This window comes from Heptranchias perlo, chromosome 27 (assembly GCF_035084215.1).
Source record: "Heptranchias perlo isolate sHepPer1 chromosome 27, sHepPer1.hap1, whole genome shotgun sequence".
Taxonomy (NCBI): Eukaryota; Metazoa; Chordata; class Chondrichthyes; order Hexanchiformes; family Hexanchidae; genus Heptranchias; species Heptranchias perlo.
Window position 1 is genome coordinate 32,306,297 of NC_090351.1, and position 14,593 is coordinate 32,320,889.

The following is a 14,593-nucleotide window of genomic DNA, read 5'->3' on the forward strand; positions in this document are numbered from 1 at the left end:
GGTGCAGCATGGCTGCAGTGTATATAATCTACATGATGCACAGCTGCAGATCACCAAGGCTTCTTCAGCAGCACCTCCCAAACCCGCGACCCCCACCACCTCGAAGGACAAGGGCAGTACAAGGTACATGGAACACCATCAGCTGCAAGTTCCCCTCCAAGTCACACACCATCCTGACTTGGAAATATATTGTCGTTCCCTCCTCATCGCTGGTCAAAATCCTGAAACACCTTACTTAACAACACTGTGGGAGCACCTTCACCAAATGTACTGCAGTGGTTCAAGAAGAAGGCCCACCATCACCTTCTCGAGAGCAATTAGGGATGGGCAATAAATGCTGGCCTTACCAGTGATGTGTTCTGGAAGCTATCCTTTAGTTCCCTATGTTTTTTCCTGAACACTGAAAGCCATTACAGCATTAACACACTAACTCAACCGCTATTCTACATTTTCACATCAAAGACGTGACTTGCAATTTTGAGTGCAATGTGATTGTCACAGAATGCATGCCAATTATAAATGGGTTAGTCATTTACCTGTCCACGAGGATTTGCCAGTATCCTTGTCGAGTGACGGGCACCCAGTTAACTTGACCGGTGTAGTGGTTTGGATCAACTCCACCAAATACAACTTCACTTCTGGACTGACCATCCTGTCTGTAAAACAATTAAGTCAGAATGTTAATTTCAGCAATGGACTGTCTGATATTGAAATGAGGATAAGCAAAGATTCAGAAATTCCTGATCCACAACATGTTTTTCTGGCTGGCACAATATGACATTAATCATAAGTCAATATTTTGCTAAATAAAAAATTTTGCATTTGATTCTCACTTTGCAATTAAACATTGTTCTTTCCATAATCCCTGAAAGAGATTGCAAATATCCAATTTGCCACTGTTGGATCTATAAATCAATTAAAAAATCTATAGGAGTTGAATTTGTCCAATGGGATCCAGTTGGATGTGTTTAGAGCTTTGCTAGAAGATGAAGAAGTTACCTGGCATGAAAACAGTTCATCCAATTAACAGGACAAACATAAAGAAGATCGAGAAAAGACCATTGGACCCATCAGCTTTAAAGAAAGAAGATTCTGTGGTGACCTTAAGTAAATACCCTATTTTATGCAGGGAACTACAGAGATAGAAGTACAAGAAGGTAAGAAAACTTACCTTGTCAGGTAAAAAGCAAACAGGTCCTGTTGCACCAGGTTCTCAGACATCAGGTTATCAAACACAGGTGTGGCATCTGATGCTGCAATGCTTGGATAGGCCAATCCGAGAATTCCATCAAACGGAGAGTAGTAGAATGAACTCCCTGGTTCGGTCTCACTTAAGCCAAATTCCTGCTGTGTGATAACCGCGATTGATACCTAAACAAAAGAGAACAGCTAACTCGTTCTGAAGAATTATTATACTGAGAGTCATCAACAAACATGTTACAGTATTGTTATCCAGGTCACACATTACTTTAACTTGATGAGTACACCAATAACGGGAAAATCTGATACGAAAGATTGCTTGTTCCTCGGGCTGATGCTTTACCAAATAACAAAATTCAGACTTGACTGGGCAGCAGCTTTATTGATATAGGGGCTGAAAATCCACAGCTTTTCCTGAGCACTCCTGGCCTCACAGGAACCTGGTGTATCAATGGCTGTGGTATCCCCGGTCAGAGGTCGAACAAACAGTGCTTGTGGGCCCCACTTGGGGCCCAGGGTGAGGTTGTGACCCTGAAGATTTGAGAATATTTTTTTTTAAATGTTGAAAGCAACCCCCAGGTGTATTGAAATCCTCCGACAGTTTATTCTGTTCAGCTTTAGAGTCTCCCATCTTCACTAGCTTTGTATCATCCGCAATTTCAGAAGTATTGAAAGTGATAGGTCTATGATTTTTAGTTCTTTGTTACAGGACACATTAGGGCTTAACTATAAGGAATTGTCATAATGCTTGACCTTAATTTAAAAAATGAGATACTAGGAACGCCACATTTCTAAGTGGATCCAATTAGTGGATTGGATGCTACAATCGCATGGGAAACTGACTAATTTCACCGGGCGCGTTTCCCACGCGCCCGATAGCCCCCCCGCCGGGAACCCGCAGCCCTGCTAACATCGGGCCCTATAACTTTGTCCTTGTGGAAGGGCACACTCTGACAATACGTGTTATTTAATCACTATCAGCTGACATTTCTGACAATCAAACATTTTAAATAACAAGCTCCAAGCGTAAGACCTTAGAACTGATAAGAAAACCGCATGTATATTTGGAAAAAATAAGATAACATTCATTTCTTACGATTTGAACTTGCCCTACAGGCATATTAACCATACGCTGTAGTTTATCAAATGTAACTGTTTGACTCTTTGAGGATACTTATTACGTATGTTATAGAAACCTAGAGCTGTGCTTCAAGGGTGAGGAACGCATGTGGCAGTTTGTTGCTTCACATGAGATCTCAGGCTCTGGGGAAGCTCATTTATTTTGCTTTCACTGAGTTACCTAAAATTTTCAAACTAAGGCCACACGAGAAACCTGGGAGCTATGGGAGGACATGGTCAAATCCTAGATTTTATCTGGGATGTGTAGCAGCTTTAGGATCTACTTAAGGATAGCTGGGAGACTCAGTGAGCCTACCTCAAAAGTGGAGAGAGGCAAAGTTGTCCACGGTCGCACATTTTATTCAATGTCTTAACCATTGACGTGTTGGCTGGCTTTGCACTGGAGATGTCTGTGCCAAAGAACGTTGGCATTTCTTTTCACAGCTGATGTGTTGATGCTGGACAGTGCAGTCCACTCCCCATCTTGAACAATGCACTAACCAGTACAGTATGGTGGTGAGCCCAAGTGGGGTATTATGGCCTGCACCATTCAAAAGGGAATCTGCAAAAATACTAATTAAAAGATGTAAGGGCCATCTGTCCCAATTATTCATTCATATTACTACCTGGAGTTCTGGTGGATGCCAAGTTTAGCTTGGACATAGCTCTTTGGGACCACAGTGAAAAGAGACAAAGGATGTTCTCGCCTTTCCTTAGTGACAGCGAAGTTCTAATGCAGTTAAGCTTATGACATATAAGATGTGTATCCAAACAGTTCTCCTTCATTGCTTGGACTGCAATGGGCTTACTTTGGCCCATATTTGAGATCCAAGGCCAAATTGTGAGGTGGACATGTTGGCAAAAAGGAAGGAAGGGACTCTTCCCTACACTGATCTGTTATCATGCACCCTGGAGAAGGACCCCGCCTCATGGTGAGCGTGCCACTTTGGCAGATCTCTTTACATGAGGACCTAGATAAGCAGTTAGACTTGGATATCTTGAAGTGCATTGCTCCTGTCCACTCCCAGGAGCACTAGGATTTCCTGACCTGAGCCCGATTAATGGCCCTTGGGCATCCCCAGATCTGCCCCCTGGTAGGTCTTAGCACCAACAGAAAAGGGCAGGAAATTAAAGTGCTGCTGCCGGCCTCTCATAGCCTCAGTTTTGGAATCTTCTGGACGCTGATGAGATCAGCAGCCAGAATGTTCTAATTAGACCTACACATCTGGATTGGGTGGAGAGATTAAAGTTCAAAAGAATTGCTGACCTTTGAATTTTTAGCCTGTCTTGGGTTACTCCAGTCAGAAGGAGTTCAGGGGGCAGGCTAAAGTGTCATGTTTCGCTGGGCACCTCTGCGCTGGGGATCCTAGCCAGCCTTCCTGAAGGAAAATGAGGAGCGAAAAAAAGAAAGACTTGCATTTATATAGCGCTTTTCACAACCTCAGGACGCCCCAAAGCGCTTCACAGCCAATGAAGTATTTTTTGAAGTGGGTCACAGTTGTAATGTAGGAAACGCGACAGCCAATTTACACACAGCAAGCTCCCACAAACAGCAATTTGATAATGACCAGATAATCTGTTTTTAGTGATGTTGCTTGAGCGATAAATATTGGCCAGGACACCGGGGAGAACTCCCCTGCAATTCTTCAAAATAGTGCCATGGGATCTTTTACATCCACTTGAGAGGGTAGACGGGGCCTCAGTTTAATATCTCATCCGAAGGGCAGCACCTCCAACAATGCAGCACTCCCTCAGTACTGCACTGGAGTGTCTGCCTAGATTTTGGGCTCAAGTCTCTGGAGTGGGACTTGAACCCACGACACCTAGACTCAGAGGCAAGAGTGCCACCAACTGAGTCACAGCTGATTGTAGCTAGAATGCTTCCACCCTCCTTAAACCCTCCCATTAGGATGTATGGGTCTAATTCAGATCTTCTGGTGCTGATTGCGTTTTGAAGGCTAACATACCTGAGGGTCCTTCATCCCCACCCCTAACCCCCCTAGAAAAGCCGTGGAAATGTCAGGTGAGGTAAAAGGGCCAGGCACCGGGTGAAACAGTTCTCCACCCTCTTTTTTCCTGACATTTATGCCCCGGAAAAATGGGGTGTACCCAGTGACAAGGGTCTGGGAAATCTACTCATAACTGTAACTTTGGTGTAAAGTGAAACAGGTTTGCACCTACACTACACTTGTAGAGTAAATATTTCTGGTCACAGCCGTTGTTTCTGTATAGTAGTTAATCTATTTCTGTTCCAACTCATGGTGACTTCTGTCCAGTTATCAACTAGCAATCATTTAATGTAAAGTTCTGGTTAATTGTAACCTGCTGACTTGCTGTAAGTTACAGTTTTCTCCCTCAATTGACACAGTTGCTGAAAACTGCCACTGTTTTCCTCCAGTATTATATAAATCTGTCCAACATTCCTGACGTGGTCTCCAAAATCAATGGAATCGACATCCCTAATCCTTCCTCTGCTTACACATTGAAGGTGCATGTTAATGTTGTGATCATAATGGGCATGATTTTAACCTCCAAGATTGGGTGGGTTGGGGGGCAGCAGACAAAATTGATGTTTTTAGGAGCGGCAGAAATCCCAACTCCAACCCACCCATTTTTGCATTAGACCCAGGCAGATCTGTGTGTGCGCACAGCAGTCACCAGGAAGTCCCGCCCCCATTTAAATCCGGTGGGCCGATACTTAAAGGAGCAATGTACCTAATTAAGATACTTAAGGTACTTTATATTTTGTGTATTGGACACTTAAAATGATTTTAACCTTACCTGTTCGGGTTTCTCATCGCTTCAGATTCACGCCAGGTGAAAGCAGGCAGGAGGGGCCAGACCCATGAACAATACAGTAAATAAATTAAATAAAATGACATTTTCCATGAAAAAAATTAACAAACATAAAATCTTAAAATTGATGCTGCCTGGAGCCCCCAGTTTCCGATCTCCGATTTTGGCTGGAAGACACCACACCACCCTCACCCCCCCCACCCAGATCTCCGATGTCAGCTGGAAGAAACCACACCACCTCCCCCCACCCCTCATCTCCGATGTTTCCCAAAGTCCATTGATCTTTCTCTCTTTCTCCCGCCCCCCTCTCTGACGTGCAGTTTCTCGAACTGCCGACAGGCAGCCGGCCAATCAGGCTGGACATAACCTACAAGGCTACGGACCAAGTGCTGGAAAGTGGGTTTTGGCTGGGTAGCTCTTTTTCGACCGGCACAGACATGATGGGCCGAATGGCCTCCTTCTGTGCAGTAAATTGTTTCCAATGTTTCTATGTTTCTAAGCAGTATTCTGATTCAATATAGAACTGCAGTGTATTAAATCAATTACCATGTTCTCCTTTTGTAAAGATCGCCTGATCTTTTGAATCAGAAGATTGTCAACCAGCTTTAAAAGGATTTCCAATTATAAAGCTCCTGGGGTTAAAACACCAACCTTAGATCCTATTATTGGAAACCCAGCTCTGGGGGCTGGAACTATTCAATGACTATCACCCCACCCATATAACCACTCCCTAACAGACACTCACAGGATACCAATAATCTACCATGGAGTGTTTCTGGATCCTTTTTAGTACAAATAGAATTTGCCTATTGAGAGCTTGCATCTCACTAAACATTCCCTAGGGTTTACAAGAATTTTTATCAAATCATCTCTTTTCAAATTTGTTATACATTTACTTATTATGATTATTCACTTTAACTACAGTTTTATATTTTCTCTGGGTGTATTATGTGGCAACAATTAAATAGTAAAGTTAAATGTCAATCAGAAAATAACATTTACAATAAGTTTGAATTTTCAAAAGATGTAATGGAATAATTTTTCAGAGATTAATCAAACATTCTGTAGAGATCACTAAAGGAGATAGACCATATGATCCAGTGTTAATTGTTCTCCCTTTTCTTACAGCACACTTATTACAATCAAGTAACATTTGGGGTCAACTCTGGATTCTGGGAGATGTGTTCATTGAAGAATATTACTCTAATTCCGATAGAGGGAACAACCGTGTGGGCTTGGCTCAGGTTGTCTAATTTATTCATCTATATTCTCATTGAAAGCACACCCTGATTCCCATTTTCAGGTTGACGTAACCCATCACGTGATCCCCCAATGCAGCAATTGACACCTGGCTGCACAGTGTTTTTTTTATTCATTCATGGGATGTGGACATCACTTGCAAGGCCAGCATTTATTGCCCATCCCTAATTACCCTTGAGAAGGTGGTAGTGGACAGCCTTCATGAACCGCTGCAGTACATGTGGTGAAGGTACTTCCACAATGCTGTTAGGTGGGAGTTCCAGGATTTTGACCCAGCGACGATGAAGGAATGGCGATATATTTCACCTCTCCGTCAGTAAGTTGTGGGCTTAAGCTTCACTCCAGAAACTTGAACCTATAATCTAGGCTGATTCCTCAGCGAAGTATCGAGGAAGTACTGCACCGTTGGAGATGCCATCTTAGGTGGACGTAAAAGATCCCATGGCACGATTCCGAAGAAGACCTGGTCAGCATTTATCCCTTGACCAATGTCACTAAAATAGATTATCTGGTCTATTATCTCAATGCTGTTTGTGGGATCTTGCTGTGTGCAAATTAGCTGCCATGTTTCCAAGCATAACAACAGTGACTACATTTCAAAAGTACGTTATTGGTTGTGAAGCACTTTGGAATGTCCTGAGAACATGAAAGGCACTATATAAATGCAAATTCTTTCTTTCTTATAAACTTCTATGATTTGATGGTACAAAATTATTTAGAAACTAATAAGAAAAACAACTGAACTGAAAGTATTTTGTTTCCATAGTTGTCTTAACCCTCTGGTGCAACAATGTATCATTACACAAAAGGAATGCCTTTGTTAATGGAAAAGGTCATGCTTCATATTCGTACACCTTATTGAATAAATATTCGATAAGGTGCACCTATTAATGATTACGGTTTGATGACTGATAAAAAGCATCCATAAATATACTTACCAACTTGATTAACATGTTTCTGATTAGACGTTCCTAATGGGTCAAATATCCTTGAAACTAGTATACCATAGTTTAAAAAATGTAACTCTTCAGCTTATTGAAGATTTAACCTGGATTTCCAAAGAGCTTGATTAATTAAATTGAATTCTTTGAGGAAATTACCAAACATGTGGTCTATTTTGACTCAATTGGCATAGAAGGAACATCAACATTTGATGATGATAATAAACTAGGGGGTAGCGTAAACTGAGAGAAAGAATACATGAGACTGGAGGAGGACAAAACATTTTATTGGACACTCTGGGAGATGATAGTGGTTTAGAGGTCATATAAGTGAGAAATACAGGACAACGTAGATAAATGTAAAGTAGTAAGTTTTGAGTAAAGCAACAGAGAATGAAAATATACTCTTAATGGTAAAATTCTCAATTGGGCAGAGGGACAGAGGGACCCAGGGTTTCAGATACACAGATCTTTAAAGCCAATGTTACAGGTGGAAAGAGCCATTATGAGGAGAACTATGATTCTAAATTTTATATATATTGAGGCATTGGCAAGGAGGTGGCAAATCTGTACAAAATATTAGTTAGATTACAGTCGGAATAAATTATAGAAAAGGAATTGGAACTATGGATAAGACGCAATGGGGGTTAAATCCGATAACCTCCGGAACCGAGCGCGGGAGCGGCAGTGCACGATTAACCTACGGCCCGTGTTTCCGATGCAGGCAACACGAGACATTCGTTCTGCATCCTTATTACCATGATTCCCCACGTGCAGCCAACGTTACCTGCGCGGTTGAGTGGCTGCATGCACTAGCAGGAGTCCTGATACGAGGCGTGGCCAGCACTAGTTAAGGGCAGCCTGCACCTCTTAAAGGGGAGGTACACTGTCAATGGTAGCAGTGCAGGATGGCAGGCAGAATGGCTGGAGTGGCAGGAGAGCGTGCCCCGAGGTTCTCCGAGAATGCACTGGAGGCCTTAGTGGAGGGAGTGGAGTAACGGACAGCCATCCTGTACCTGCAAGTCGGAGTTGGTGGTGGTTTTTATTTATGCGATGAGCTGCGGGAGGAAGCAATGTGTAATCATACAGAGGGCGATTTAATGATCATGTGGGAGAGGACAGGTGGGGAGTGTAGGACTGTTGGTGACTTGGGAGGTGTCATTGACGTTACTGATAATGCTCATGAATTAGGTGAGCACGCAGAGTCCCAGCAGACAGGGCCTGTGCTCCTTGTTGCTTTCTTGTGTCTTCCTCCACTTCCTCCTCCTCCTCCGCCTCTCCCTCCTCTTCAGCCTCTTCCTCTACCTCTCAATGGGGAAGTCTGCAATGTGAGCAAATCCTCGTGCTTGCTCGTTCTGCTTCTCTCCATCGAGAGGGAGCGTTATGAATCTGTTGCGCAGCTCGTACAGTGCCCCTGTGACCTCCCTTATGCAGCAGTGCACTGCAAACTGCGAGATGTTGCACAGATCGCCAGCAGAGGCCTGAAAGGATCCAGCACCATAAAAGTTCAGTGTCACTGTTACTTTCACAGCCACAGGTAATGCTGGCCTTGCCCCGCTGTGAGGCTGTAGTTGTGGCTGCAGCTGGAGACATATCTCCGTTATGTCCTCTTTGGTGAACCTCAGCCATTGCATGCACTGATCCTCGTTCACGTTGAGGTAAGGGCATTGTTCCCTGAAGGCTCTCATGGGATACGGTCTCCTCTTCAGTGCCCTGTGCCTCCTCCTCCTCCTCCTCCTCCCTCTCCTCACAGCTTGACTTGCTCTGCGTGGTCTCTCTGCACGCTCCCAGTCATGTTCTATGCCCAGTGGGAGTCCTAGTAGATCACCCATGGTTGCCAGGAATCTTGTTCAATACACTGTTGTAAATTACACCATCAGTAATGCAGTACCTGCTAAACCACTCTCTATATAGCATAGCAACTCTCTCTAAATATAGGAAGCTTGAACAAAAATGTCCAATTGTGCCAGCAGCCAGAAGCAATAATCCAGCAACTAACCTGCAACACCTGCATGATCCCTTCAAATAGCACTGGTGAAGGGTCCTCCAGGTTGACTAAGTCATGTTCAGCTGTTCGTGGCTAAGACAATGCGTTGGCTGGTGCGTTGAGTGCCAAAATAGTATCTATCACTTTAAATCAGCATTGCACACTGATCTAATGCATATTCTCCTTACGTTACATGAAGCTGGGGTTTGTTATCTGTGCCTGTTTGAACCCCTTTATCAAGATGGCGTCCGGCGCACGTCACACTAAAAGCATACGCGTGCATTCTGGTCGCCATTTTGGAACCTTAGGAGGCCGCGTTACGCCGAAAAAACGGCCGCTACATGGCTGAATTTTTAGCCCAACATAGATCCAGTAGGATAGCACCAGAGATGAGAGGATCCAGTTATGATAAGTGACTTGAAAAACTGGGAAGATTAAAAGGTTCAACATTTGAAAAGGGTACATAGAGAAAGATTATTTCCACTGGTCAGTGAATCTGTGAGAATGGAAGATAAATTTAGTACTAGAAGTAAAAAAGAGGAAGGTTGGAAGATTTTTTTTCCACACAAAGGGTGAACATTGCTGTGAGTATTTATGCTGCAGGGTCATTTTAAGCAACAGAAGGAGATATGTTACCAGTTTACAAAGCTGCAATGCATTGCTGCATCGTTCAAATAACACACGCAATGTTTGTCCCAGCCACGGATTTCCTATCTTTTACGATGGATGGTTAGTAGGGCACCAAGGCTATCTATTGCAGACCTGGCCCAGGACCATTTGACACATCCAGGGACTAGACCTGAACAGAAATACAATGAAGTGTCTTTGTCTAGGGATAACAAGAGCATTTCATGGATAATAAACCACATGATGGTTGCACAGGAGATTGACTGCAGGCCTTTGAAAAGTAATCTCAACCTTGAAGAATTAAAGGTTTTTGTGTCATTGGTGGAGTAGATAAAATCTGATTCAGTGGTTCAACCACCTGTTATCTCACTACATCTTACATCACCGTCTCACAGATTGTCCAATAACAAAGTTGGTAACATGAAGAACATATAAATTATCCACATAACAAAGAAACAACTTTTGGAAGAATAGGTTTTGCTGCCATGAGCTTTTCTTTTATTCGTTCATGGGATGTGGGCATCGCTGGCAAGGCCAGCATTTATTGCCCATTTCTAATTGCCCTTGAGAAGGTGGTGGTGAGCCGCCTTCTTGAACCGCTGCAGTCCGTGTGGTGAAGGTTTTCCCAAGTTGCTGTTAGGAAGGGAGTTCCAGGATTTTGACCCAGCGACGATGAAGGAATGGCGATATATTTCCAAGTCGGGATGGTGTGTGACTTGGAGGGGAACGTGCAGGTGGTGTTGTTCCCATGTGCCTGCTGCCCTTGTCCTTCTAGGTGATAGAGGTCGCGGGTTTGGGAGCTGCTGTCGAAGAAGAATGGTGATTTGCTGCAATGCATCCTGTGGATGGTACACACTGCAGCCACGGTGCACCGGTGGTTAAGGGAGTGAATGTTTAGGGTGGTGGATGGGGAGCCAATCAAGTGGGCTGCTTTGTCCTGGATGGCGTTGAGCTTCTTGAGTGTTGTTGGAGCTGCACTCATCCAGGCAAGTGGAGAGTATTCCATCACACTCCTGACTTGTGCCTTGTAGATGGTGGAAAGGCTTTGGAGAGTCAGGTGAGTCACTCACCGCAGAATACCCAGCCTCTGTCCTGCTCTTGTAACCACAGTATTTATGTGTCTGGTCCAGTTAAGTTTCTGGTCTATGGTGACCTCCAGGATGTTGATGGTGGGGAATTCGGCGATGGTAATGCCGTTGAATGTCAATGGGAGGTGGTTAAACTCTCTCTTGTTGGAGATGGTCATTGCCTGGCACTTGTCTGGCGCGAATGTTACTTGCCATTTATCAGCCCAAGCCTGGATGTTGTCCAGGTCTTGCTGCATGCGGGCACGCACTGCTTCATTATCTGAGGAGTTGCGAATGGAACTGAACACTGTGCAATCTTCAGGGAACATCCCCATTTCTGACCTTATGATGGAGGGAATGTCATTGATGAAGCAGCTGAAGATGGTTGGGCCTAGGACACTGCCCTGAGGAACTCCTGCAGCAATGTCCTGGGGCTGAGATGATTGGCCTCCAACAACCATTACCATCTTCCTTTTTGCTAGGCATGACTCCAGCCACTGGAGAGTTTTCCCCCTGATTCCCATTGACTTCAATTTTACTAGGGCTTCTTAGTGCCACACTCGGTCAAATGCTACCTTGATGTCAAGGGCAATCACTCTCAACTCACCTCTGGAATTCAGCTCTTTTGTCCATGTTTGGACCAAGGCTGTAATGAGATCTGGAGCCGAGTGGTCCTGGCGGAACCCAAACTGAGCATCGGTGAGCAGATTATTGGTGAGTAAGTGCTGCTTGATAGCACTGTCAACGACACCTTCCATCACTTTGCTGATGATTGAGAGCAGACTGATGGGGCGGTGATTGGCTGGATTGGATTTGTCCTGCTTTTTGTGGATAGAACATACCTGGGCAATTTTAACATTGTTGGGTAGATGCCAGTGTTGTAGCTGTACTGGAACAGTTTGGCTAGAGGGGCAGCTAGTTCTGGAGCACAAGTCTTCAGGACTACAGCCAGGATGGTGTGACCCATTTCTCTGCCCATTTTGGGTCAGCTAAATTAACAGATGTGCATTGGAGCAAGAAATAGTCAATTAAATATTACACATTGCAGAACGGGCGACAGGTTATCAAGCAAAGAAACAGTTGATAGTCCTGTGTAAAGGCAGTCATTCCTCCTTAATGGAAAAAAACGGCTAGAGCTTCTTGGGCAACAGAATAATACAGGGTATTGGCCATTAAATGGCGAATAAAGTGGATGGCATATCTTACAAGAACCAACAGGAAAACACGGGACATTTGGCTGTGTCATATCAGTTCATTTGCCTCAGAAGAACATGATGGGAGTTACCCAGAGGTCTCCAGTATGGCTTTATGTGCAATGTGCACATTTCCTCTTTTGTCTCCAAAAGAGCTTAGACACATGTTGAGGTTCTCATTTATTGGTAGCTGCTGAATTCACCCACGTGGCCATTCTTGACTTGAGCTTTTACGGTGAGTGCAAGTGGGCTGTTGGGCATAGGGGCGATCACAGCAGAGCCTAATCCTCTCCTTATCCAATGTCCACAGATGCAACCTTCCAACAGAGTCCAGTGGATAACAATCAAGAGTGGGAATCTTGGCGTTGTCCCTTTCTTGGGCTGGAAATTGCTGGAATCAATTGCATGACTGCGATTGAAATCAGCTAACACACAAATATAGACACTATTGTTTTGAAGGCAGCAGCCAGTTTGCACACAGGAAAGTTCCACAAACAACAATGAAATGAATGACCAGTTAATCTTTTTTGTTCCTGTTGGTTGAGGGATGAATGTTGGGTAGGACATTGGGAGAATCACTACCCTTCTTTGAAAAAGCCCACCTAACAGGGAGTCGGGCCCACAGTTTAATATCTCATCTGAAAGACAACACCTCTGATAATGAAACAGTCCCTCAGTGTGGCACTGAACTGCGAGCCTAAATTATTACATAGAATCTACAGCATAGAAACAGGCCAACTGGTCTATGCCGGTGTTTATGTTCCAGACGAGCCTCCTTCCACCCCTCTTCATCTAACCCCATCAGCATATCCTCCATTCCTTTCTCCCTCATGTGCTTATCTAGCTTCCTGTTAAATGCATCTGTACTATTCGCCTCAACTACTCCAAGTTCCACATTCTAACCACACTTGGGGGAAAAAAAATTCTCCTGAATTCCTTATTAGATTTATTAGTGACTACCTTATATTTATGGCCCTAATTTTGGTAGCCCCATAAGTGGAAACATCTTCTCTTTGTCTGCCATATTGAACCTCTTCATAAGTTTAAAGATCTCTCATCGGTTACCCCTTAACCTTATCTTTTCTAGAAAACACACTCAAGACCTCGACTGGCGCTTAAAGTCATTACTTTATGATTCAGAGGTGAGATTTCTACCACTAAACCAAGCTCTATGCACATAATATTCTCCTGTGGTGAAATGACTTTTCTAAATAGAAACATAGAAAATAGGCCATTCAGCCCTTCGGGCCTGCTCCGCCATTCAAAATGATCACGGCTGATCGTGTAACTCAGTACCCTGTTCCCGCTTTTTCCCCATATCCTTTGATCCCTTTAGCATTAAGAAATATATCTATCTCATTCTTGAATACATCTAATGAATTGGCCTCCACTGCCTTCTGTGGTAGAGAATTCCACAGGTTCACCACACTATGAGTGAAGAAATTTCTCCTCATCTCGGTTCTAAATGGCATTCCCCGTATCCTGAGACTATGACCCCTGGTTCTGGACTCCCCAGCCATTGGGAACATCCTCCCTACATCTAGTCTGTCTACTCCTGTTAGAATTTTATATGTTTCGATGAGATCACCTCTCATTCTTCTAAACTCTAGTGAATATAACCCTAGTCGACCCAATCTCTCCTCATACGTCAGTCCTGCCATCCCAGGAATCAGTCTGGTAAACCTTCATTGCACTCCCTCCACGGCAAGGACATCCTTCCTTAGATAAGGAGACCAAAACTGCACACAATACTCCAGACGTGGTCTCACCAAGGCCCTGTATAACTGCAGTAAGACATCCCTGGTCCTGTACTCAAATCCTCTTGCAATGAAGGCCAACATACCATTCGCCTTCCTAACTGCTTGTTGCACCTGAATGCTCGCTTTCAGCGACTGGCGTACAAGGACACCTAGGTCTCGTTGCATCTCCCCTTTTCCCAAATGAGCAGAGCATCACTCTTGCAGCTAATGTTGTCAATTGAGCCCCCAAATTAAAGTATAACAATGTAGCACACTCCTGGGCATTCAGCACCGGATATATTTTAACATCTGCAGTGGCTAAACAGTTAAATGATGTATATACAGCAGTGAAACAGTTAATTTATCTTGTGATGCACAAGTGACAATCTTTTTCGTGATTTTGAGAAGACTGTTTTAACCCGATTTGCAAATATATTTATGATTGCTTTATCAGTTATAAGGTTAATCTTTAATATTACAACACTTAACATGGTTTATTATAATCCAAATGTTATTAATTAGGTACCATTTAAGTTGAAGAGTGTCCTTAATAAAAGGGATTTTGTTTGAGATAAACTAATCATGAGTACATTAATATTTACGACTCATGTTGAATGATCTTATCTAAGTTCTCATGACAATGGGTTGGTCTGAGCGAGTATAA